Source organism: Nycticebus coucang, chromosome 9, assembly GCF_027406575.1.
Source record: "Nycticebus coucang isolate mNycCou1 chromosome 9, mNycCou1.pri, whole genome shotgun sequence".
Lineage (NCBI taxonomy): Eukaryota > Metazoa > Chordata > Mammalia > Primates > Lorisidae > Nycticebus > Nycticebus coucang.
The window spans coordinates 110452058-110473880 of NC_069788.1; the positions used below are offsets into that span (position 1 = coordinate 110452058).

At 49.6% G+C, this 21823-nt stretch overlaps 1 long non-coding RNA gene across 1 annotated transcript; it reads right to left on the reverse strand.

The window, feature by feature from the left end:
- Positions 1 to 1894: 1894 nt before the first annotated feature.
- LOC128593268 (uncharacterized) lies at positions 1895 to 12346 on the reverse strand. Its single transcript, XR_008382306.1, has 3 exons — positions 12215 to 12346; positions 2631 to 2777; positions 1895 to 2007 (listed from the first exon to the last, which is right to left on the reverse strand). It is a non-coding gene; the product is annotated as an uncharacterized LOC128593268 (long non-coding RNA).
- Between the last annotated feature and the right edge of the window lie 9477 nt (positions 12347 to 21823).

Below are 21823 nucleotides of genomic sequence, written 5' to 3' on the forward strand. Positions count from 1 at the left end.
ATAAAAATGAAGCAGCTATACTGAAATATGCAATAATATGGATGAACCTCAAGGAAATTATACCGAGTGAAAAAGACCTCAAAAGTATACACACTGCATAATTCCATTTGTATAATATTCATGAAATAACATCATCATAGAAATAAAGGATTAGTGGTTTCTTGGCCTTACAGATGGGTGGTGGGTGTGGCTATAAAAGAGTAACACAAGGCAGAAATGTGATACTACATTTTCTTGATTGTGGTGGTAATTACGCAAGGCTGTCCATGATAAAGCTGCACTCCCATACACGCACCCACGCACACACACAAAGTGCACCTGTAACTGGTGAAATCTAAATAAGCTCTATGGATTATACCAATGTCAATTTCTTAGTTTTGTTATTGTACCATAGTTGTATAAGAGCTAACTATTGGAGAAGGCTAGGGAAGGGTGCATGAGAGAGAAGGGTGTACATTTCCTTGCAACCTTTTATGAATCTATAATTATTTCAAAATAAATAATTAAATAAAAATATTTTAAAGTAGGATTTATAAAATAAACACACCCATTTAAGAGAAAATTATAAATCATTACATTTGGAAGGTGGTCAATTTTTCTTTGAATGTATAGTTTCCTTTAATGACTCCCCATCTCCCAGAAGGGCAGGTAAAGTTGGGATATGGCAAGAGATGTTCTCTTGATTGAAGGCTTTGCTCACATGCTGGAAGGCCCCCTCCCAGGAGAAGTACTCTTGAACCAGCATCTGTGTCTCCTAGTTGCCAAGATCCAATACCCACCATGTACACAACTCACAGTCCACCTGCCAATCTAGCTTAGCAGAAAGGCAAGTCCTGGACTTGGAATACCCAGACTCCAGAAATGGAGCGGCTATTGTTGGTTCCAAAAAGGATGACACTGGCAAAAGCATTCTTCCTTAGTTTGTCCAATCGCTGGAACATTCCAGTGATAAGGTTGCAAGTGCTAAAGCTCTGCGTGAGTTCTTTAAGGAATCAGTACTCAGAGCAATCCTCTCACTTCAGCCTTGCGAGTAGCTGGGACTATAGGTATATGCCAACATGCCCAGCTAGTTTTTCTATTTTTAGTATAGACAGTGTTATCTTGAACTCCTAAGCTCAAGCAATCCATATACCTCAGTCTCCCAAAGTTCTAGGATTTACAGGCGTGAGCCACCATGCCCGGCCTAAAGTCTGCAAATTTTTTAGACACAAAATAAGGTGCAAAAATAGTATATTTGGTGGGACATCAATTTCATTCTAAAAACATTTGTCTTTTATTTATATTGATTATGTGTAAGAATGTGTATATATGTACACACACACGATACACGCATATACATACACAAACACATATATACAGATGGGAGTATGTGTGTATAATGAAACGTACCAAGATGTTAACAGTCACTGTCTCTGGGTAGTATGATCACAGGTTTATCAAAGACCCCTAACGGCCCCCAAAGCCATCCTCCCCGTCTTCTATAGTAATGGAGTTTTAGCGGGGCAAATAGCCACCCAGAATAAAGACTACACTTCCCAGTCTCCTTAGCAGGTAGATGTGGCCCTGTAACTCTGTGCTTACTGCCGGGATGGTGTGGAAGTGTTGTGTTGCTGCATCTCAGAACCTTTCCTAGAAGATGGCTGGCATGAGTCCTTTTTTATCCCTTTCTCATTCTTGCTGCATTTCTGCCCTGTCAGCTTAGATGGTAAAGATACAGGTCATACAGTGGGGATGGTACACTAGTGAGCGTGAAGGAGCCTGGAGGGTGAGGCACCTGTGAAGTGGAACGCCCATACCAGCCTGGACTATTTACCTTTGGATTTCATGTAGTTAAGAGCAAAATAAACTCCAGTCTTGTTTAAGCTGCTATTATCATGGGGTTTCTGTAACTCGCAGTCCTACCCAACCCTAAGAAACGTGAGAGCCACTGTTATTTGTGTACTGTTCTGTATTTTCCAAAATTTCTTCAATCAACATACTCCATTTATAATCAGAAAGAAAAGTTATCTGTAAGAAAAATAAGAAATCCTTTGTTAGGTTCATTTTCTTTACCAGGAATATGATTATGTCAATCAGATCTCCCAGATTTCTCTGAAGTGTCCAAATCCCAAACATTCTGACTAATTATTCGCATAATCATCAAATAACAGCTTCCTGAACTTAGTCTGGTAAGGTGATTATGATGACAATTCTCAACTGGGGGGAGGAAGGCTGACTAAAATATTTATGTCTTTCTCCTCCTGTTCTACGGAATCTCCTTTAGGCCGTAGGATCACTTCCTTTTCCTGAAGGGCTTTGACTCAACACTTGGCATGTGAACGCACCACCGCTTTTATCCTTCTCTGATTGTTTTGGTGGATAAGTCCTGTCTCTACGCAACCTGAGAACAAGTGCTATTGTAGTGGACACCTGTTGTTTTTGTCTGTCCTGCACTCCTTTTCCTTTGGGAACTGCCCCTCTGCATCCCATGTGATTTGGGTGGAACTGTCAATCCCAGACCTCCTCAGTGCCCCAAGTGGCCCCCAACCACAGTCCTGTCACACCACCCAGGTCTGGTCCATCATCCAACTTCCATCGCCAATTGGTTGTGCAAAGCCATTCAGTCCTTCCCTGTGATTTGCTATACAGACCCTAGAAGAAGACAGGTTTCTGTCCTTCAACTTATCTGCTATAAAGACGTTGGCTTAGTACTGTCCTTTCTTGCTTCATGGTGCGGTCTTGTCTGGTGTAGGAGAAAGTCAGGCAACTGCTCCAGGAGAATCAAGCAGAACCAAGCCCTACAGTGAGGGGGAGACAGCAAATGGGCTAATGACTTGAGATGAGCTGAGGTACACCCTTCAGGCTAGCCATGCCTGAAGGTAAAGCCACATTTAGACTTCTCAACAAATTCCCCTTTGTCTTGACTTCTGAGTTGCTAGAACCTTCGCTTGTCCTCCAAAAGCCCAACCCTATTCTCAGCCAAGGTAGGAATTCATTATTTGGTTGTTTCTGCTAAACAAGAAGTTCATCTTACTCTAAATACAGATTTATACTTTTGTGGTGTCTGGTTTTGTTCTTGAGCTTTCTTGGCACTTGAACATGGTCAATGGCTAGGAATTTGAAGGGAAAACCTAATGACAGACACAGATAGTAGTAATAGTCACATACCAGGTTATGTGATTAGAAAAAAAACACTCTCCTATTATTATTAGGATTGTGTATTAACTATTACTCTTCACAGATAAATGTAACAAATATTTATTGTGCACCTTTGTACCAAGTACCAACACTGCATATTGGACAGCAGCCCCTGTACAAGAGGATACCCGATACTAATAAATAGCTTAATCCACCTACACTACAGAGGAATTTGCCTTTTGGTTACAGGATTTTAAATTCCTTATCTCTTTCGGTGTCCATGACAGCTCTATGAGATGGGCTGGTTCTGGTCAATAGATATTTCACAATTGATAGGTCCGTTCTGCTAAGTGAGACTGTACCAAGCACATGGGTGGATGAAAACAGATTCAGTCAGGGAATCTGAAAAAAATATATATGAAGATCACTGCCCATTAGCCAGTTACTTATTCTCTTTGCTATGGAGGCAGTGTCACTGAATGTAAAACCACTTCCAAGCTTGAGTTTAGAAGTTATGCCAATCGCCTCAATTTGTCCCTAACAAGCTGGGTGAACTTTGTCTGTCTGTGGAGCTGACAATAAGAGTGACCCTTGATAAACAGTATCTCAACGATTTAGAGACATGTACTACTATTGATCTTTAAAGTAATAATTCTGCATACTCATTATATGAGAGATTTTTTTAAATCCTCATAACACTGTAGCCCAGGCAACAGAGAACAACGCTGTCTCAACACAAACAAATCTTGATAAAAGACAATTCTAGTGGACCTGGGTGTATTTTCAAAGACTAAATATTCCAGAGAAAAATAATACCAACTTTTATTTTGATACCTCTCTCTTTCGAGGACTCATCAGTTACTGTGATTATCTGAGACTGTTTTGGGACAGCAACCTAGTCAGGATGGCTGTGTCCTGGGTCCCAGCAGCTTTCTGCCACTCTTGATGCATAAGTGACACTCAGTCACTAACCTGCAGACAGAGATAGTGGCGGCTCCCAAGGCGCATCATCTCCCTGACTGGCTCCCCTCTGTCCCTGGTTTGATGCCTGTGGCCAGGAACACCCTAACAACAGACAGTCATTGTCTAACTTCAGGGAGTAGTTTGATCAACTGGTTCTTGACTAGAGGGGTGGTGGGGGCAGGAGAAACTTCTCAAACTGCCCTCTGTATTGTGTAGAATGTGGGGAGTGGATCTTTCTGAGCTAAGAACTGAAGTCAAAAAAATTCTTTCCAGTCTCAGTTACTCAAACTCTGGGGGGCTTGAGAAATAAGAATTAGTATCCTGCACTCAAGAACCACCTAGGCCGGGCTCAGTGGTTCCAGATAGGAGGATCACTTGAGCTCAGAAGTTCAAGGCCAGGGCAAAAATAAGACCCCGTCTCTACAAAAAATATTGATAGAAAAATTAGCCAGGTAGCACACACCAGGAGGCTGAGGCAGAAGGATTGCTTGAACCCAGGAGTTTGAGGCCGCCATGAGCTAGGCTGCCGCCACGGCACTCCTGCCTGCGCAACAGAGAGAGAGACTCTGTCTCCAAACAAAAAAGGGAAGCATCCATGTTGTGCCAGAGACACATATTTTACCTCTAAGCCTTCTAAGGCTTTCATCTACAAGGTCAATGTTAACACTTCCATTTTATAGCAGAGGAAGCTCAGAGAGCCTCAGAGAGGTCCAGAGAGGCTAAGTGGTGTGCCCTCGTGACTGGTGAGACAGAGTGTAGATTCTAGCCTAGGTTTATCTGTCTCCAGAGACTTCCAGAGTGCTTTCTAATTCCACAACACCACACCCTCATGTTAGCAGGGGAGGAATGGCCTTTAGGGGTGAGACAGGGGCCAGGCTTCCTCCAGTCTCTGAGTCCTTCCAAGGTGTAGGTGATTCAAGTTCTGTGGCCCTATCCCTACCATGTGAGTATGAAGCCACCAGATGACACCCAAAAGGATGCCAAGAAAATTGGGCACAAAGGCTCTACCAGCTGAGCCCCCCACCTTGCTAAGATGCCCGCACACACCTGCAGGGGCTGGGAGGTTCTAAATCCAGCCCATGCCGCTGCTCGCAGAAGGGAAGACCACATGGAAACCTCCCCAGGCGCGGGGGCCCCATCCTGGGTGGACTGCTGCACAGAGAGCCCAGTGGCCTGCAGCACCCCGTGGGAAAGCCTTGGCCCCGGCCCTCCGGGGAGCCACGGTGGTGCCGCCTCCTGCCCACGGCTTGGCTCCGCGGGTTCCCAAGTGGCTTTACTTCCGCCCCCTCTGCCTCCACCTCCCGCAGTCCCCGGGGAGCCAGGGAGGCCACTGGCAGAATTGGTCCTCAGTCCCCAAGTCCCACGGGCCTCCGAAAGCCCCTTCCCTCGGAGCCAGGTTCCCTCATGCGGAGCAGGAAGGGACCCTCCACCTCCCCAGTTGTCCGCCCCCAGGCCCGTTTAGAGCTGGTGGGCCCCCTCCCCACGCCTTCCGCTGTCCACTGGGGCTCTGCTCACGGCTGCAATAACAGGGCTTTGGGTATGGGCTGTTGTTTTTGCAGCTGGGATGGGGCGGAGCAGCAGCGGGGAGACGTCTAGGGCGCTGATGGTCTGAGAAAGCCCCGAGCCCGCATTCCCACTAGGGCTGGGGCAGCCTCGGCTGGCTAGTGACTGAGCTGTTACTGGGAGAGGGGCCGCTGGGCAAGGCTGAGCGCAGAGGGCAGGCAGAGAGGGAGGCCAGCCAGCAGGGCAGGGAGCGCCAGGGGGCTGGGAGTCCAGCAGCCCGTGGTCCTCCCTCCTTTCTAGCTGCAGCTGGACGGAGCTTCTCCCCCTTCGGCCAGCCCCCGCACACATCTGGGTGATGCTGGAGCAAGCTTCCTTAAAACAAACAACAAACAAAACAAAACGTCTCATTTACTAGGGGAAAAACGTTGGAACTAAAAAGAATCAAACAAAGATCACCGGTAATCCTTTCACTCAAAAAATATTCATTACGAACATTTTGACGTATTTCCCTGACACCTAGTTTTCTGATTGTGGCAAAATAAACAGAACACAAAATTGATCGTCATAACCATTATTAAGTGTACAGTTCAGCAACCACCACCAGCAGCCATCTTCAGAATTTTTTGTCTTCCCAAACTTTGTCCCCTTTAAACACTAACTCCCAGTCCCCCTCTCCAACCCCTGGCAACCGCCTTTAGTTCCTGTCTCTACAAACTTGACCACTTCATGTCGCTCATAGACATGGAATCAGACGGTATTTGATGACTTAATTCACCTAGCATCCTATCTTCAAGGTTCATCTATGTTGAAGCATGGGTCAGAATTTCCTTCCTTTTTAAGGCCAAATAATATTCCATTGTGTGTCATGTTTTGTTTATCCATTCATAGCCTGTTTTTAAACATGATTAAGATTATACTTTGTCTTTGTCAGATGTTAACTATCCTGATTTTTTTTTTTTTTTTTTACTCAGATGTTGCCATGTCATTAAATGTTTTTCCTAAACATGATTTTTAGTGCTTGGACTTTAATTGTGTAGATGGAACAGCATAATGTATTTAATCATTTTCCTACCCTGGGATACTGAAGTATTTTGTTTATTTGCTATTATAAATGACACAGAGAAGAACATCTTTGTAGTTTTGTTTGCTTTTTTTTAATTTGGAGTCAGAGTTGGAGCTGGAGTGCTGGTACCATCATAGCTCACTGCAGCTTTAAACTCCTGGGGTCAAGTGATCCTCCTGCCCTAGCCTCCTAAGTAGTTGGGAATACAGGTGTGCACTTTCACTCTGGCTAATATTAAAAATTTTTGTAGAGGCGGCACCTGTGGCTCAGTGAGTAAGGCGCCGGCCCCATATGCCGAGGGTGGTGGGTTCAAGCCCAGCCCCGGCCAAACTGCAACAAAAAAATAGCCGGGCGTTGTGGCGGGCACCTGTAGTCCCAGCTGCTCGGGAGGCTGAAGCAAGAGAATCGCCTAAGCCCAAGAGTTAGAGGTTGCTGTGAGCTGTGTGATGCCACGGCACTCTACCGAGGGTGATAAAGTGAGACTCTGTCTCTACAAAAAAAAAAAAAAAAAATTTTTTGTAGAGATGGGGGTCTCGCTAGTTTTCCTGGGATGGTCTCAAACTCCTGGCTTCAAGCAATCCTTGTACCTCCGTCTCCCAAAGGTGCTGGGATTATGGTACCATGCCTGGCTATTTATAGAAAATGTTTATGGACCCTCCTGTGGCCCTGCCTAACTTCTGGCACTTCAGAATTTCCTAAAGGAGAATACTAGAAGTGGAATTGTCATCCAAGTGATAAACACTCCTTAATCTTTGATAAATATCACCCCAAACCTTCCAGAAAAATTAGCCTATTGTTCCTCCATGAACTTTTTCTTCACCTCATATTTAGCATATTTCTGAGCACCCCCGTGCCTCACACAGAGTATCCAGGCATATTCTGCTCTATATTATCTTTCCCTGGAGAAAGGTGGAGACCTCCATGAGTAGGGATTTAGGGGACCCAAACTTTCTTCTTTATGCACCCCTTGAAGCTGCTCTGTCCTAGTGGGTCGGTCTATCTAGTCAAGGTGGCAAGTCCTTGATGGCCCTAGGCCCGAGTAGCTCAGGACAGAGCCAGCCTGGGCCAGGAGGCAACAAGTGTGGTGGGGTTGCAGAGTCTCTATCCTAGGTGTGGCCTAAGCTTGACCCAGGACCACTCTGTAGACCACACACTGCCTGCCCAGCCAGCCCCATGCAGAAAGATAGCAATATAAATGATACCTCTTTACTGGGGGGATGTTATAGGCCAGGCCCATTGGCTCCTCCCACAAACCCTGTGTTCTGGGTACCACTTGGTCCGCATTTTGCTGATAAGGCAATCGAGTCTCACAGCCATTTTGTACCTTATTGGAGGTACATGGCTGGTGTGTAGTAGAGCTGAGATCCATAGTCAAATGGACCTAACTCTAGGGCTGTGCTCTGACCATGTGTCTCCGAAAGACTCTGCTGGTACCTAAGTCTGGGAGAAGAGCAGGGAGAGCTGTGGCTCAGCGATAGTGGATGCAGGTGGGGATTGGCCCTGCCCTCTCTGCCCAGCCCTGCCAAAGCCTAGGCCAGAGACTTCTGGCCATAGGGAATGAGGAGTGCTCCACACCCCAAAGGGACCTGGCTGGGGGTGGCGAGGGAGGGGATCACTGGGACCTCACCTGGTACAAGGAACTTAATTGTGTTACAGACACTGCTCTTTGGGAAAATAAGTATCACGAAGTTGTCTTGTTTTTGATAATCTGGTGTCCCGGAGACCCAACGCCAAAGAAAACATGGGCTGGGGAACCAGAGCCAGCAAAGCTGAAGCCTGCAGGTGAAGCCAACCCTTCTGAAGTCAAGGATGGGAGCTCTGGGAGACCCAAGCTGCAACCCAGGTGTTGAAGGGTCCTAATGGTCCAGGCAAAGGACAGATGGGAACAGGACATCAGAGGAGCATAGGGCCCCTCACTGAACCACAGCCTTGAGGACCTGCATGCAGAGAGGTCTCACCACATCCAGGAAGTACTGAAAGGCTCCAAAATCTGTGAATTCATGAGTTCCATTCCTGAGCCTGAGGCAGTGAGAACAACAGGTTGGGGGCTGGCCAGGTCTCTGGCTGTCAGAGCACCCTACAAGGCAGGGGAAGGCTGCTCAGTATGAACCCAGAAGGGGAGGGGTGATCTTTGTTCCAGAACAAGACTCCCTGTGGGGCGCAGGGCAGAAGTCAGTGGGCTCAAGAGTCTGGGACGTGCCTGTTTGACTCGGCTTAGGTCGAGAGGGCATCCCACTGGCCTGGCCTCACCAGCCAAAGCCAACACAGGAAATGCCAACCAGACCTCAACATCCGGGCACCTAATTTGCTCTGGCTAGCAGGGAGCGCCCGCCTTCTCAAGCTCGGTTGCTGGCGGTGCTGGCTGGAGGGAATGATGGCGTGAGTGCTCAGGGGATGCACGGTCCCCTCCTCATGGGCTCTCAGCCCCATGGCAGGAGGAACTGGGCAAGCACACAGGAGACCAGCAGGCAGCAAGAGGGAGCCAGGCGTTACCCTGGATGGCGGCCACTGGGCTGTTGTTGGTATCCAGTTTCATGCTCCTTCAAGGAGAGCCGTGAGGGTCATCCTCTCCACGACGCCCCAGGAAGGAGACTCATGGGCAGACAGTTGTTAACACTGCTGCCGCCACCACTGTGGTGATTAAGGCCATAAGGGCCCACAGTAATTGGCCTCCCAGCCAGGCAAGGCTGGGCCTGACAGCCAGCACCCGCCAGTGTCTGTAGAGCAGGGGAGGGGGCCGTGTGGGGAACAGCCGTGCTGTAGCTGTGTGCGCTGATCGGATTAGGCTGTGAATCGACACTCTATCCTCCTTAGTGGTTTCTTTCCTGAGGCCCCAGTCAGGGCCAGAACTGTGGGGGTGGGGTAGATCACGGACAGAGAAGAGACATCAGCCTTCCCAGACTCCCTTTAAGGTGAGCACTAGCTGGGTGGGGGTGCAAGGTCTTCATCTAGGATTAAGTTTGACTAAAGACCTCTCTGCAGATCAGTGACTGCCCAGCCAGCCCCAAGTAGAGGATCAGCTTTTCCAGCAGGGACCCTCCTTCCTGTATTCCCACTGGTGCCTGGCGCTAGCTGAGTCTTGCAGGTAGACTCTGTCCTCCCAGGCCCAGTGTGGTGCCTGGCACAGAGCAAGTCTGCCAAGGATATTGACAGACTGAGTGGATTGGGGTCCTCTTCCCCAAATGGCATGATTGCTTTGTGGGAGAATCTGTGTGACCTCCCACACACACACAGTCTGGGTGGCCCTGTGAGAACAGTGGAGAGCTCGCTAAAGACCACCAGCCCTGTGCTCACGTCCACTGAGTTGTCTTTCTGTAGTGTGCACACAAGTGTTAAGTGTGCCTGTGTCTGCCCAGCAGGAGACTGACTGTTTTCCTCCCTGTGCCTCCTCTGTGTTCCCTCAGCTTCCCAGGTTCCCTCCCTTGGAGGTCCCAGGAAGGGAGGAGGAAGGTGAGGTGTCTGGTGTGGAGGCCTCTGGGTCATGACCTTTTCAGAGCCTGCCTTGTTTACACTTCAGGCTAAGGCTCAGGCTGCTGGGGACTCCCACCTGCTTATCCCCTCAGTCTCTTCCTTTAGGGCAGAGGCTCTCAACCTGTGGGTCATGACCCCTTTGTAACAATGAAAATACATCCTGCATATTAGATATTTACATTACGATTCATAACAATAGCAAAATTACAGTTATGAAGTAGCAATGAAAATAATTTTATGGTTGGGGGTCACCACAACATGAGGAACTGTATTAAAGGGTGGCGGCATTAGGAAGGTTGAGAACCACTGCTTTGGGGGGTACCCCAAGCCCTCTGTGAGGAGGAGCGGGCTTCTGGCTGCTCTGCACCCTGGCTGGAATAAGGGGATAAGGAGCATCCCCCTCTGCTGCTGCATGTGCTGGCGGACAGGTAGAGACCAGAGAGGGGCGTAGAACGGTGGCCCTAGAGACAGCACAGGCCTCTCCTTGGCATTAGTAGGCAGCATAAGAAATGGCCCTTGCGGCCTGGGAAGAAAGTGTATGTACGTCTCAGGCACATCCAGGGCTGAAATGCAACTCCTCCCACCTGCTTACTAGATTTGCTTGAAAACTCCTCCAAGGCCCGCTGCCCAGCCCTGGTCTCCAGGGCCCCAAGCCCATCTGCCTGAGCACCACGGGCACCTCAGGACGATGGAGAAGGGCAGCCCTCCTTGGCACACTACTTCTCCCTTCTCATTCTCCAGCATCCCCCCGCATCCTAACCCTCTCCCTAGGGTTCTCTATCTCTCTGGCCCATAATATCCACCTGTCCCAAGGAAGAGGCTGGAAGCTCTGGCAGGATGAGAACCAAGCCTGGATGTGTAGCCCGGGACAGCCATTAAACCATTAAACATTAAGCCTCGGTTTTCTCATCTTTAAAATGGGAATGAGGAAAATTCATACTCTATTGCAGGCGTCCTCAAACTGCGGCCCGCGGGCCACATGAAGCGGTGTGAATTGTATTTGTTCCCGTTTTGTTTTTTACTTCCAAATAAGATATGTGCAGTGTGCATAGGAATTTGTTCTTCTTTTTTTTTTTTTAATTATAGTCCGGCCCTTGAACGGTCTGAGGGACAGTGAATTTGCCCCCTGTTTAAAAAGTTTGAGGATGCCTGCTCTATTGCCTTGGAAGATATGCCTTGCTGAGCAAAAACAGCAGGGTATAGTACAGAATGCATTGAAGATGTTCTGGAAAGATATACGATAAATTGTAAATAGGGATTACCTCTGGAGTGTAGGGGTGGTGAGAGAGGGACAGAGTAATGGTATTGGGGGAGAGAATTTTCCCTTTTTACTTAATAAACCTTGAACTTTGTTTCAATGAGTATGTACTTGTTTTGTGGGGGAAAAAACAGTAAAGATTTTATTTTGCAGGGTTAGTGCCAACTTTAATGTGAATGTATATTTGTTGAGTGAATAAAAGAAAGAAAGAATGAACAAATGAGGCCCAGGGCATGTCAGGACGAGCTGCTCTTTAGCCCTACAAGCTAACTCGGGGTCAGGTTGTCTCCCCTCATTTGTCTATCCCCTTTCCATGAAGAGGTTAAAATAGCACTTCTGGAGCAGAAGTCTAGAAGCCCCCAGAGAGGCCAGAAGCAGGCTAGGCCACAGTGGGACACATGGGGTGGCATGGAGGCGTCATCTCCCTCCCCGCCCCATCCCCACTTGTCTCCTGGTCACAGTGGCCGCCTGGCAGGCCACTAGGCCGCCCACTCTGCTCAGCTCAGGACCTGCTTCCAATTATCCATGAAATCTGAGCTGGAAGAGACCTATTAAAGCCCCATTTAGTTTGATCCCCCTGGGGGCCAGGGATCTTTTCCGGCGACATCCCCCTCCTTGTCCGACTGGGACTCCAAGCCCTTTGGATGTTATCTCCTCTTGGGTCAATATTGTGACAACTCCAGCTGTGACCCAGGCCACCCTGGAGCCAGAGCTGGTCTAGGCCTGGTGAGGTGCAGAGTGGGGGTAGCAAACTCAGCTCCCTTCCCACACCTCAGAGCTCCTACCGCCCACTGTCTTCCTCCCCTGCCTTCTCTCCAGCCACAGCAAGACCCACTCACCTCCAGCCAGAGTCCTGCCTGGCCTGAACCTCACTTTCCAGGCCTGTCTGCAGGTTGCCTTGGCTCTTGGGCCTGCCTGGTCATCTCAGGGGAAGCTCTTACTTACTGGTAGGGACCATCGCTCCCATTCCCAGTCGTGCCTGGTACAAGACTGCACATTTCATAACACCCCGTTACATAAGAAATAACAAATAATGGTGATTAATGACCTCCTCCCCTCGTCCCTGGACTCGCCTGGGTAGGACCTCCAGGGAAGGCACGGGCTCCTGGAGCAAGGGGGGTGCAGAATGCGGGGGGGGGAGTACCCCCACTCCTTCCACATCCTCCCAAGCACCTCTGCATGTCCTCTCCCATGGACCACTCCATAGGGAGCAAGAAGAAGCCACTAGGGAAGGCAAGGCAGGGGCCCCAAAGCTCCACAGGAGGGGAGACCCCAGCACTTAGGTGAGGCCCCCCAGGGCTCCTATGACCCAGCCCCAGGGCACTCTCTGTTCAGTTGGCCTGGCCTCCCCAGGACCACCCTGATGGAGGAACATGCCTACAGAGGCCACTGTCTCCCTGCCCCCAGGCTCTCTGCCCAGTTGGGGCCTCTGAGCACCTCTCACCTCTCATGGGTGGGACGCCCAGGCTGCACTCCAGGGACTTGGCGGGGCTGGGCTGGGCCTTTGGGGGTGGTCTGCTGGGAGAATTTGTGGCTTCTTTCCTAAACTCTGGAGCAGTAGGGAGGGAGAGGAAGCCACTCTGGGGGCATGTCTGGGGCAACCGCTTGGAGGTGAGAGGAGGGCAGCAGGAAATGTAGGTTAAGAAGGTTCCAGAGGAGAGGCATAGAGGGAAGGGGTTTGGGAGCAGTGTACAGAAGTACGTCCAGACAATCCCCCCACCAGATTCCCCTCTGGGACCCCTCCAAGCTGCGGAGACCATGGTACGGGGCCAGGACTGTGAGAGGAGGGAGCACTTCTACAGGTCATCAGAGCTGGCCTTCCGCCTCTGACCACCTCCACCAGCCTCAGGAGTGAATGTGGACCCAGTTGTTCAGGTCTCCGCGGACACGAACCGTGTAGCCTTTGTTAGCAGAGGACTCCTTCCTTGGGTCTGGGCAAGCCTTCCTTACTGCACTTTAAACACATCTTTCCCTGCTTCATCTCAAGTGGGTTCACATAAATGATCCTCCCTTCGTGTTAACTTGTTGCTTTGTTCCTCCAAAGTTCACTCCCAGCAGGGAAGAACATTAGATCTGGCCTGTCCTGAATACTCTGGCCTTGTCGCTCTCCCCACTGCCAGGGCACGACTTAAACAGCTCCTCACAGGCCCAACCAGGGACCAGGGAAGAGCCAACATCTCTTATTTATTTATTTATTTATTTATTTATTTTGAGACAGTCTCACTATGTTACCCTGGGTAGAATGCTGTGATGTCACAGTCCACAGCAACCTCAAACTCTTGAGCTTAAGTGATTCTCTTGCCTCAGCCTCCCAAGTAGCTGGGACTACAGGTGCCCACCACAATGCCCAGCTATTTTCTTGTTGCAGTTGTCATTGTTGTTTAGCAGGCCCGGGCCAGGTTCTAACCCTCCAGCCTGGGGGTATGTAGCTGGCTCTGTAACCACTGTGCTACGGTGGCCGAGCCAGAGCCAACATCTCTTGCCGGGCCCATCCTGAGCTCTCCTAGTCCTAGGTGCCAATTCAATAGGCGACAGGGTGTGCTGAGGGATGGAGGACAGGGCCTGGACACCATGGGGCCAGACTCCTGCCACTCACAGCTGCTCATTGCCACAGCCCCACCTCACTCTGAGGCTTCATTTATCTCTGTCTAAAGTCAGGATGTGAGTGCAGCCCCACCTCACTCCCCTGAGGTGGGGGGTGGGGAGGTGTGGAAGGCTGAGTGATCAGCTTTGGCCTTCCCCAGTACCTAGCCGGGCTGAAGGAAGCCTCCCAGTACACACACACCCATATGCACATAGATATTGGCCTTCAATACATGTAAATGCTGGTGCCTGCTTTGGCATGAGCACAGGCTCACGGCACATATGCTCGCATGCACTTGCACACACCACCTTCACACAGGCATATTCCTTCCCACACATAGGTCCTGTCTCCTGGTACAGGCTTGTTCATGTCTTCCTGTGAACATATATATGTATGTATGTTTGTCTGCACACAGTGACACACTTCATGTGCATACATAGAGGGACATCAATTGGAGGCTGTTAGCTGCTGCTTGCTTCAAATTCATGGAATAGATACAGTGGGAATTCCAAAACCATTGACTCCAGAGAGCAGGGGCAGGGAGAAGGGGTGGTAGAGAAACCTTGGCGTCCTCCTGGTGCCTTCCAGAGCGAGGAGAGTTTCCAGAGGCAGACATGGTAGTACATTCCAGGAGGAGGGGTGACCTGACAGGGGACAGAGCAGGGAAGGTTCAGGCCAAGTGTGGCACAAGGCTAGGAGACGGCCTAATTGGAGTGGAGGGTTCTCTGGAGCAGCGTAGGGAATGATGATAAAGCCAAAAAGTACAGAAGTGCTTTTTGCAATGGGGAGCCTTGGGAGAGTTTTGAGCAGGAGAGAGTAAGGGTCAGGAGGCTCTTTGGGAAGATTCGTTCACTAGTGCCCTGCACGTGCTTTGTGCTAAGGCACACAGACAGGCAATGATGCTGCCTGGAGCCGGCGGGAGGAGCAGGATCAGCTTCCTGACTGACACGGGCCTGAAAGGATGGAGCGGAATTGTCAGGATAAGGAAGGACAGGAGGAATGACCAGAGTTAACAGCAGGACCTGGCAGCTGTGAGTGCAGGGGGAAGGAGGGCTGTGTTAGTCACTCGTGTGTCACCCGTAGAGTGGAGCACAGGTTGTCCTGAGGAGCTGAATGCAGTATTTGTGCCAGCATCGAGGAGTTCAGGCAGCTCTAAGGACATGCAAAAAGAAGCCAGTGAACATTGCCTGATGCTCCCCTGGGCCAAGCTGACCTGACCCCAGGGAGAAGAGGAGCTGTTTTCCTGAATGACTGAGCACTATCAGGAAGAACGCAGGAGGGGTGCCAAGGCTGGCCAGCGAGAGGGACCCGCTCAGATGGCAGGGGCCACAGCCATTTATTTCCCTAGATACAGAACGTGTGGAGGTATGGGGGGCTATCTGGCCCTGCTTCTTTAACACATTCCCTTCCTGGGAAATATCCACCAAAAACATTCATGTCACCCCCACTCACCCTGAGCCTACCATCCTGCTGCCACCGTGTAGCTGAGGACCCTCCAGGCTTCAGCCCCATCTGCAGGTTTCAGCCTTACCGCAGCCTCCATCTCTTCAAAAGGGGAAACACCACATCCCAGCTGTCTGTCCCAAATCCACCTGGAGGCCAGCCAGCTTGGCCGAAACCCAACTTAGTTAGGCCAGACCCGGGAGACGCTGCCGGGAAGAGGCAAGGACTAGAAGGAAGGGAACGGGTCAGAGACCGGCCCCTTTCTGGGGCCTATTCAGTAGGGTTCCTCCTGGCACAACTATGGGCTTACCCATTGCCACAGACTTTACAGCCCTTGGTCTCCTGGGTTGTGGGTGCCAGGCCTCTCTGTGCAATCCTGAAGAGATGCAGGTTGCCATGACAGCTGGCAGCTGAACTCCACCCTGATCTCGAAAGGCCCAGAGACCTGGCCTTGAGCCCTGCTTGGGTTGGGAACCCAGAGTCCTGTCTTGCAGACTTGAAAGCTTGTCAACAGGCTTACACAGAGACCCTCACTCTGAGAAGAGCTCCCTCCTTCCTCCTGCCCTCCCACCCTCCCAGCCAACAGCTTACATCAGCAGCCACAGCTGCTACACCCCTCGGGGCAGCCTGGGGCCACCCGCCAGAGAGGAAGGCTAAGGGAGCCTGGGTGTGTGGGGCCCAGGACTGCTCCACCCTCCTCCTTTCCAGGCAGCAGGCACCTCTCATTCTCCAGTCCTCAGCTCCATGGGCCCCCAGCCCCTGAACAGGACCCCGCTGCTGCGGCTTTGTCATTCACCCACCAGCTCCCAGCTGGGAGACACTCTTCTGCTGTCCATGGCAACTGGGGGCCTCGAGGGGAGGCACCTCCAGAAAAGCCTGCTGACAGGTTTGCCACATTCCGTGCAAACTCCCTCTTTGCCCCTTTTGCCTACTAGAAAACAGAGCCAGAGAAACCCCAAGTCAAGGTGGCAGAGAGCCGGACAGAGAGAGAGAGAGAGACAACCACCTGACAGACAGTCCCCAAGCACACCAGGTCAGAAGGTGGGAGAAACAGAAGAGGACACCCACAACAGAGGCCCAGGTCAGGCGGCACACGGGAGGGGTAACTTGCTGCTCCCGCTGGGGTAGTGTGGCCAGCCCGGAGGTGATCTACTGAGGGCAGCGGTCTGGCCCCTCCCCCTTCTCCATTGCAGCCCTTGGCCAGGTCTGGAGCTCTGGAAGGTCACCTACTGGTAGTGATGGGAATGAGTTTAGGGAGTGAGCTTTGGAGTCAAACACAGGTCTGCCCATGCTGTGTGACCTGGAGCAAGCAGCTTCACCTCTCTGTGCCTTGCTTGCCTCATCTAGGACCACTATTGAACCCACTTTTCTTATGTGATTTATTTTATTTGTTTATTTTATTAATTTTTTTTTTTTGAGACAGAGTCTCAAGCTATCACCCTAGGTAGAGTGCCATGGCGTCACAGCTCACAGCAACCTCCAACTCTTGGGCTTAAGTGATTCTCTTGCCTCAGCCTCCCAAGTAGCTGGGACTACAGGTGTCCACCACAACACCTGGCTATTTTTTGGTTGTAGCTGTCATTGTTGTTTGGCAGGCCTGGGCTGGGTCGAACCCGTCAGCTCTGGTGTATGTGGCGGGCACCCTAGCCGCTTGAGCTATAGGTTCCGAGCCTTCTTATCTGATTTAAATAAGTTACCACGTGTCGCATGCTCAGCAGAGTGCCTGGCACCCATAAGCAATCTCTAGGTTAGGCTATTGTTACTCTCCTACCTTTTGGTTTCCTTGTTCACTGAAGGGAGGTAGTGATACACATAGTATCACCAGTGGCTATGGGGATTGGGTAGAGCGAGGCCATGAGGTGGTGCCTTCAGTAAGGCAGATCAAAAGCCCACCCCAGGTCTGCCTGCCCACCACACACCTGAGACCCACTGCTGACTGCCAGTGAGGCCCCAGGGCAGGCCGTGTGCCCAGTCAGCAACAGGTGGCAGGGCCGGCGGGGCACAGGTGCAGCCTTGCAGGGGATGTGGAGGGTGGTCCCTCCTGTTTCCTTCCCCCAGCTGCTGGCTGAGCAGGCTGCGCCTGGGAGGAAGGCTGGGCGGAGGGAGGCAGCAAACAGCCACGTGTAGCCAGGGGCTGAGTAAGCGCCCCACTTCCTGCCACCACTGTCAGCAGCTTCAGCAACCATGACCAGTGGGCAGCTCACAATGCTTGCTGCAGTGGGAGCTCTGAGACCGGGTGGGGTCACTTCCCTGAATTGTCCTTGCTGCTGGCTCCATGCAGCACACCTGGCCAGCCTGCCTGCTGGCCTGGAGGACCATGGGGTGCCCAGCAGGCACTGTCCTGGGTGGCAGCCGGTGCCCAGTCCTCACCAGCCAGGAGGCAGAGCCTTGGCTGTGTGCTTGCTCTGAGGTCTGGACACTGTACAAGTCTGGGGCCTGCAAGAGAGCCAGGCTGGGTCTGAGTTTTGGCCCAAGCCCATTGTGCCTGCAGCCAGGGAACAACACGAGTGACTCTGGGTGCAGGACTCTATACCAGGGCTGGGCTCGGGCCCCCTCTCTGCAGCCCTCCCTGGCAACATCTGTCACTATTTTGGTGGGCTTGGGGTATAAAAAGCCCCAGCAGACACACTGCCAGAAGAAATACAAACAGCCAATGCCTATACAGAGAAATGTTCAACCAAATTGGCCAGTAACCAAGGAAATGTGTCCAGGCCCAACCGTGAGGCACAACTTTCATGAATCTGATGGGCAAAGACATCAAAGAACAATTAATACCAGGGTATAAGGATCTTAGACGTTACAGGAAAGACTGTACACTGAAACAACCTTTTCACAGGGCAGTTTGCCAATAAGCATCAAAAGCCCTCGACACAGAAATTCTACTTCTAGGAATTTAAGGGACACAAGTAACAAGTAAGTGTAAAGAGGCTCATCACAGCATTGCTAATAATGGAGAAAATATTAGATATAACCTAAATGCCCAATTACAGGTAAGTTTGAAAAGAAAAATTTTAATGAAAATTTAAAAGAAAATTTACCATGGGTAAATTTACCCAATTATCATGGGTTTATAACTGTTAAAAATTACACCAAACGGTACATGCTCAAACTTTAATGTGCCCGAGAACTCCCCGGAAAGCTTGTTAATTGCAGATTCTGACTCAACAGGTCTGAGATGGGACCTAAAATTCTGCATTTTTAACAAGCTCCCAGGTGACACTTTGAGCAGAAGGGCTGCAGAATTTTCACTATTGATAATGGAAAGGCATTTCAAAAATGTGTTAAAATAAAGAAAAGCATACTACAAAACAGTACGATGCCATTTTTACAAGAAAAACATATGCATGCATAGAAAAAACTTACAGGGATAGGCCATAAAATATTATTGGGGGGGGATTAATGAGATTGGGTGATTTTTATTTTGTTCTTCATGCTAATTTATATTTTCCACAATGAATATACAGCAAGTGCCAAAGAGAAAAAGTATACACAGGCTTGGCGCCTGCAGCTCAATGGTTAGGGTGCCGGCCACATGCACTGGGGCTAGCAGATCTAAACCCAGCCTGGGCCTGCTAAACAACAATGACCACTACAACAGCAACAACAGAAATAGCTGGGCATTGTGGCAGGTGCCTGTAGTCCCAGCTACTTGGGAGGTGAGGCAAGAGAATCTCTTAAGCCCAGGAGTTTGAGGTTGCTGTGCAGATCTGTGCAGTGTACCATGGCACTCTACCAAGGGTGACAAGGTGAGACTCGAAAAGAAAAAAAAAAGTATACACAATTTAAGCAAACTTGTTGGAAGTAAAATCGAAGTGTGCAAACTGCACATAAAATGGATGTGTGTAGCATGTCCAGGTACACTTGACCAGTCACAGTACCTTCAATTCAACTTCAAAAAGTAATATATAGACAACATTTCTTAAAATGTGTATGCATTTTTTGGCACCCTCTGTATTTTAATTTTTTAAGACAAAGTTGACATGCTTTTACTGCTAAACCACACCCTCAAATGTAGAGGGCAGGTCTCACTTGCAAGGATGGACTGTTAGACCAGTTCTGAAAAGTATGTCTCTCAGCACAGAAGCCAACCCCTAGCTGGAAAAACAGAGGATTTGGAACAAGGTTCTCTTGACCTGGACCATGAAGACGCTGCAAAGTGTAGGAAGAACTCCCAGGTGGTGGGCTGTAAGACAAGCTGTCCATGTGGAGGCTGGTGCAGGATCGGAACTGAGGCCCTAGCCCTCAACACAGGGGTGGGGCAGTGGGGAGGCAGCAACCTCAGGCTCTGGACACTGACCGTTACCATTCCTCCAGTGTTTGTTTCCCCTTTGACCTTCCTTCCCCTGAATATGCAATGAGACCACCAAAGTCGTAGCAGTAGGAATGAGAGAGACCCCCACGTGATTCTGGTTTTGGGGGCAGAAATCAGACTTCCAGAATGGCCTCTGCAGAAGTTCTTTTTTTTTTTTTTTTTGGCCGGGGCTGGGCTTGAACCCGCCACCTCCGGCATATGGGACCGGCGCCCTACCCGTTGAGCCACAGGCGCCGCCCTGCAGAAGTTCTTTTTCCAGGAAACAACCTCCCAGAGTCCAGGTTTTGCTTCACTGGGGGACAGGTTTGTTTTATAAAGTGCATATTACATGCTCCTCCTTGAGGATGGGGTGACCCCCGAGAGGGTGATCTAGCATTTGCTCAGTATTTGGGGGGGTAACCTGCAAGATGACCATGGCTGAGGTTTCTCGGTCACACTAGAAAATGTTTTATATGTTTCACAGGGCTGTGAGCTTCAAATGCTTTTAAAATAGTCTCTTTGCAAGTTGTAAAAGAATGTGCCAAAGCTGAAAAGTGTACATGTCCTTTTCATTCTTTTTCAGACAGAAGATGGTATGAACCTTCCATATTGCCCTTGGTGGCTTGCCAGCCTCTGAGGCTCTGCTACCTACGACATTGCATCTATCCTGACTGTGGGCTTGAAATGTTCATTTTCCTGTGTCACTGGTTCATCCCATGGATAAATATATGAGATGTTCAGCCGGGAGAATGCTCGCAATGAATTTACACTGGACTTGAATGCAACTTTGTTATAGCACTGAATCTTGGAGTGAGGAAACTGCCCCTTTTCAGTCCTCTCCCCAACCTTCTAATGAGTCAAAAGAAAGCCTCAGTTGGGAGCTAATATGTCTCTAACACCTCACTAACACGTACTGAGTTTCCTTTTAGACAAAAATAGAAGAGGCTTCAACCTCAGAGCCATCACCAGCAACATGCAGCTGTAATTTATTTGATTTTTATAGTTAGCTTTCTGTTTAAAGTAGTGATATAAAGTTTTCTTTAAAAATATTTTGGGTGGCGCCTGTGGCTCAAGGAGTAGGGTGCCAGTCCCATATGCCAGAGGTGGCGGGTTCAAACCCAGCCCCGGCCATAAAAAAACCACACACACACACACAAAAAAAATATTTTTCAGTGGCTCAGTGCCTATGGCTCAAGTGGCTAAGGAGCCAGCCACATACACCTGAGCTGGCAGGTTCGAATCCAGCCCAGGCCCACCAAACAACAATGACAACTACAACCAAAAAATAGCCGGGCATTGTGGCAGGCACCTGTAGTCCCAGCTACTTGGGAGGCGGAGGCAGGAGAATGGCTTGAGCCCAGGAGTTGGAGGCTGCTGTGAGCTGTGATGCCACAGCACTCTACCCAGAGTGATAGCTTGAGGCTCTGTCTCAAAAAAAAAAAATTTTTTTTAATTAAAAATGGAAAAATTGATTTAAACAAATGTAGTAGTCCTTATCCATGATTTCTGACAGTTTCAGTTACCTGTGGTACGGTGCAATAAGAGGACCAATACCTGTGGTCCTCTTTCCTTGAGAAAAAAGAAATGACAGAGAGATAAGGACCACATTCACATCACTTTTATTTTTTTTTTTGAGACAGAGTCTCACTCTGTCACTCCTGGGTAGAGTGTTGTGGTGTCATAGCTCACAGAAACTCAAACTCTTGGGCTCAAGCGATCCTCTTGCCTCAGCCTCCTGAGTTGCTCGGACTATAGGCATCTGTAACAACAACAGGTTAGTTTTTTCTATTTTTAGTAGAGATAGGGTCTCGCTTTTGCTCAGGCCGGTCTCGAACTCCTGAGTTCGGGTAATCCACCTGCCTCAGCCTCCCAAAGTGCTAAGATTATAGACGTGAGCCACTGTGCCTGGCCCACATAATTTTTATTACAAAGCATTGTTGTTGCACTGTAATAAATAATTATAATAGAACAATTACAGTAAATGTTCTATTTTATTACTAGTTATTGTTAATTTCTTGCTGTAACTAATTTATAAATTAAACTTCATCATGGGTATGTGTATAAGAAAAACATAGCATTGGGCGGCGCCTGTGGCTCAGCGGGTAGGGCGCCGGTCCCATATGCCGGAGG